The following is a 5,602-nucleotide window of genomic DNA, read 5'->3' as shown; positions in this document are numbered from 1 at the left end:
ATCTCATAGACAAATCAGTTTCAAACCTTCTTACTGAATACTACAGAAAGACTGTTTCATCTCCACATTTGCAACAAATCAGAGTGTATTGTCCCACTTTATTCGTGGTGCACCATCTTTTTAACAAAATTTAAAACCCCTTTTTATCTAAATAAATTGTCGTATGTGCATTTCTTGACAATACCACATACAATACCCATATCTGGGGCTTTGGTCCAAAAAAATATTGAATCGAGTACTATAGCGTGGATAGATGTAGTGTTACGTGATAGGAACGTATGTTCTAAAGTAAGTGGCGCAACTGTTAGCATCAATGTTGAACGGGGCAACTCGCATGGAGTGGTTCTCTCACCATTGCTAGGAACACTAGTAATCCATGACCTAAACGAAATCATTGTAACTGACAAACACTAAACTTATATGCTTAATGTAAGTGATCTTGCAGATAGTCTTGAACTGGTGCACAAAATATTAAAGGTGACCTAAATATTAACCTTAAAAGGTTTAACTATTTGGTCCTTATTTATAGTAGATACGGTTGTTAACTGATCGGAAAAGATTAAATATCTGGAGATTACACTGGATAAACGTCTCTACATCTTAACTGGAAGATTTACCTGAAAAACGTTATTGATAAAGCTATTTGGGTCAGGTGGACTCTTTTGTGGCTTTACAGTTCAATGGTTAGACTTACTGTACCTTATGCACATCTTATTTGTTAGAATAAGGCGCAACAAAGTACTGTTATAGCTAAATCCAACAAGTTGCAAAGATTTGCCTGAATGATTTTGGCAGATACTACACGTATCTGTACCGCAATGGCATTGTAGTCCATAATGAGTTTTACCCTTCTGAGGAACACTTAATGTTTAAAAATTAAGGAAGTATTTATAAGGCCTATTGTCTTTCAAACGCTGGCATTTCAACTAGCATTTAGGGCATTGGTCTCATAGCAGAGTTGTGCTATTGGTTGGTGCCTGCTCACACAGGGATTAATGGCGACTAGGCCGCGATAGTCGTACAAGAACTGAATCTATGTGGACCTAGCAGTATGCCAGCACATACTTAGTGATTTTGACAGCAGCAGGTTGGCATTTGACAGACAATGATTTAGCTTCATTTTTGACATTCTTCCTTCTTCGACTTTGGTACTAGTTAAGTGTACGCGCTTTTTTTGGCTTCGTAAAAATATTTACATAAAAAATAGTTTGTACCCGAAAGTAGTTGCTGCTGGCGTGTAATCGTCAGGCTAAACAGCTGTTGCGTTCATTAAACTACGATAGAGTGCGTATTCTTAGTAGAATGTAACTTAGAATATTCACAGCTTATCTTACGCGTCAGATGTCCCCATTATAATCCTAGCAAGCTGCCACCAAGTTGTCTGCATAGCCAATCAATTGACAACCTTCTGGAAAATCGGTCTTCAACACACAGATTGTGGGTGCCAACACCAAGCAACTCCGCAGAACACTCCGTCGGACACTGCGTGCCTATGTACTCCGTGATCAGACAAATATTCCAGACTTCAAGTACTTTGGTACCTGTAAAACTGTGAGGGCGCGTACAATGTGCGACCACTTTGCTGAGTTGAATGCATTCTTTACGTTAAGTGTGACTACTGCATAATACTCCTTTGAGCCATCTCTCCATCTAGAATCTGAAGTAAATTCTCTTGCTATCTTGACAACCATATCGATTGCGCCAAGTGTAGAACGATTTTCCTCAAGCCGAACTGCCGTTGCTTTACGCCATTTGGGTGTTCGAGGACTTCATTCAAACTATGACGCTCTCGAAGGTCTTTCCGAATTCATCAAGGAGTCTAATCAGAGACTTGTCTCCTGGAGATTCGGAGATTCTTTCCTGGTTTCAGTGTAAGGACTTGTCTTTGTCTCTTCCAGCATCCAGAAAATAATCCTTTTTTGAAGCACAGCGTAAATTGAGTGGCAAATATAGCTGGGTCAGCTTTAAGAATTAAGGATAGTGCGGCGCTCGGAATAGTATCCAGACACGGAGTTTTGTTGCTTTTCAGTCGTTTTGTGGCATGTTCTTCCTTTGTCGTGGTGACCTCAGGGATCGGTTCTAGTATTAGCACGCACAGGAAGTTTATCCTGTCTTCCACACATGGAAACAGAGTTAATACGATATCTCGGAACAATCCTAGTTCAGTTGGTTGTGATGACCTGACTCCTCTTATCGTGCTCATAGCTACCTTATGTCGTTTCCTAAAAGGGTCGGCGGATGCTTCCCCGCAAATGTCCTTGTGCAAACGACGTTTGCTTTGCTTGATGGCCTTCTTTATTTCCCATTTTCCTTCCGCAAACTTCGCCTGGTGTTGCTGCCAGAGAGCTTCATCCCTTGAGCGGTACACCCGCTTGCGTGCTCTAATGCAATTTGTCCTTAGACGAGCGATAATATCGTTTCACCAAAAAGTTGGTGCTGTAGCCGGTCTATTCGTAGCGCATGACATCAATGCATCACATGCCTTAACCAATCATAGTGCATGGTATCACAGGTCAGTTTAACTTGACCATATTGGTAAGATATTGTACGTTGGCGGGAACTTCAGTGTGGTCGCTCTAAACCAAGTAAAACTTCACGGCATCTAGCATTCGGAGTTTCCATTCTTTTGGTCTAGAGACTGACCGAGTGCTCGTGAGCTGTGAGTCTATCTCGAACTGGATCGTCCAGTGATCACTGTTCGAGTAGATGTCACCTACCGACCAAGTGTCACGGGGTTCTAATGAATCTTGGACCCATGTTAGGTCGATCGCTGATCGGTTCCGCTTCGCTTCAAATGTGTGTTCTCCATTATTTAGAAGTACCCTACGTGGTAAGCACCTTGACGTGGTGTAGGGGCTTAGCTACAGGCAAGTCTGCTGACTACGGGTCTCCTACTCATTGTCTATGCAATGGTCGAGGGACCTGATGTCGATCTGGCTTGTAGATACTACAAAGAACTACCAGACATGTCCTCATGTCCGGACGTAGAGTCCCTCCTGGAACTACCGCTAGGTATTACGTCAGAAAGGCGTCCTGAGCATCAGCTCAAATCGTTAGTTATGTCGTCTGAGTTCGCAACTGTCCTATTTATTGAGGTGAAACCTCTCTTGTGGCGCGTTCGCTGGCACAAAGCCGTTCAATGACTCTAAGTTGGGTCATGATCCTTGTAGTAGCGGTCGATATCAATCGCCATGTATCCAGCGAGTAAATCATCTTCAAAATTAAATTTTCCGGGCAGATGGGCTCGCCAATAGCTTCACTCATCTCTGCTCTGGTTTCGTTGAAACGTGGACAAGAGAAGAGAACATGGTTTGCATCCTCAACGACCCCTTCACAGCTGGGACAAAATGGATCTTCTTCGTGTTTGAAGCGATGCAGATACTGTTTAAAGACTCCATACCCAGTTAGGATCTGAGTAAGATGGAAATCCACCTTACCATGCGTCCTGTGTACCCATGCAATAAGGTTTGGGGTCAGGGTATGTGCCCACCTCCCTTTGATCGAGGGAGGTGGGCACCATTGTTGCCATGTGAGCATGGTAGTGCTGCGTGCCTCATCCTTCGGCAATCTACTGTGCCAGATTTCTCGAAATTCGTAGGCCAGCAGATCAAGTGGGGGCATACCTGCTATAACACATGCAGTATCATCCAATACAGTGCGGAAAGCACTGATTACGCGTAGCACGCTTAGCCGGTACGTACTTTTTGCGCCTGCAGCGTATGAGCTTATTCGCATAGCAGAAGCCCAGATGGGAGCTGCATGCAATATTACCGACCTGGTGACTCTGACCAGTTTGAAGATATCCTCATCGAAGAGTCGATGTTTTCATCTACGTTTCAAGCAGACATTTCTACTGCGCACTGGTGGTGTGCAGAGTGAGCAAACTTCAAGTCGATGGCAGACCGATTTCGGCCTGCTTCGAATGTATGTTCGCCAGTATTCAGAAGCACAACATCTAGTTGAGAGAACCATTCCAAGAGTACTCTTCTTCTAGCGTTGGTGTGATTGCTACCCCAGAAAGTAGACCAAGCGTTAAAGTCGCCGGCCAGGATAAGCGGAGACTTGCCCCTGGCTTCTGTCACGATTTCGGAGAGTAGCTGCTCAAATTCCTGTAAGTCCAGACTAGGAGGAGCGTAACAAGAGAACAAAAATATTTCGTCTACCTTGACCCAGGTAAAAAAGCGTCGGCTGACTGTAGTAAAGCATTGAAAGGGCCTACCATTTGCGAACCATATTGCTGCTTTACGGGAGGAGTCTGAAATCCACGAGAAGTTTCTTACATCATGATATTGTTCACACAATAGAGCTATATCCATATTTCGCTCATAAGCCGAGTGGAATAGCAAGTCCTGTGCCGTCCTGCAGTGATTCTGTTGCTTTCTGAAGCCTTTTTAAGCTCTAGCAGCAATTTGTTTTTGGCGGTTTTGCGGACGCACTTGACCGAGTTGCCAAGGTCCTTAAGCGATTTGTCCATCCTTATGGTCCTAAGGATATCCGCGTTACTTTTCTCCGCAGTAGATGGGATGATGATTGCTAGTCAGGAGTATACTCAACTGAGCCTGCACCACCAAATTAACAGTGTCAATGTTGGAGCGTTTCTCGAGTCCTGCCAGAGTTTTAGGGGGACGGGGGCAAGAATGCCATTAGCCCAGAAGCCATTTCCTTAGAGAGTCACTTCTAAGTACTCAGGTTCCAGAATGACACCCTCAGCAGCCCAAGGGTAACTAATTTCTACCAAATTCACATCTTCCAGTATGCCATAATCAGGATCTTACTGGACTCGATCCTGTTGGTGCTTGAACCCTAAAATCATAATTATTATGCACTGCTTGTCTGTCTTAGCATGCATTCTTCCTCTTTCATACCTAACCTGTTAAGCATGAAAGAACTCCGAACTCCCCTACACTCGGGGAACATTTATGGATTCTTTTAAAAAAATTAACATTCAAAAAACAAACTCGGAACTAGGCACTAGTTCCAAAAACGTAGTTTTGGCATCAAGTCAAGAAACCGAGCGAGTCGAAACCGCCATATCAACCAATGTAGGCAGTAGCAGCCGCACTGCTCCTACTTCATCCATAACAGAAAAATCGGCAGACAAGCGCGCCAACCATAGTGCGCCTGCTGAAAAACCAAAAAAGTGTGAGGCAAAGATCAGACGTCAATGATACCATGAATGAACATAGAAGGCTATATTCATTTTAGGAAAGATTGGTAAAAATGAAGTTGAAGGTACAGAACAGGCGTTTGATCGTTCAGACCCACCGCAAAGGCAATGAAGAGGGATCGGCTTCGGGACGAGACTTTCTTCAAGAAGCAAAGTAGCAAAAACAACTTCTATTAGCAAATCGTCAACTAGCGTGAAAAGGGCGTATAGCGACGTAGCAAGGGATGAGCTAAAAGTGGCGCTCATTGACGACATTACCAGCAATGGGAAAAAGGTGCTGAAGAAACGGGGTGAGATTGAGCCCAAATTAACTGAAATGGTGATGGAACAGCTTTTAACAAATCTTAACGCCCCCACACCAGGCTTTGACTCGGAAGTGGTCCGTGGCTGCAGGGTCTTCAAAAACCAAAAACCAAAGGTTGTTCAAGAACCAAA

Source organism: Teleopsis dalmanni, chromosome 2, assembly GCF_002237135.1.
Source record: "Teleopsis dalmanni isolate 2A chromosome 2, ASM223713v2, whole genome shotgun sequence".
NCBI lineage: Eukaryota > Metazoa > Arthropoda > Insecta > Diptera > Diopsidae > Teleopsis > Teleopsis dalmanni.
The sequence above is the reverse complement of the archived record's forward strand: the minus strand, read 5'-3'. Positions refer to the sequence as shown.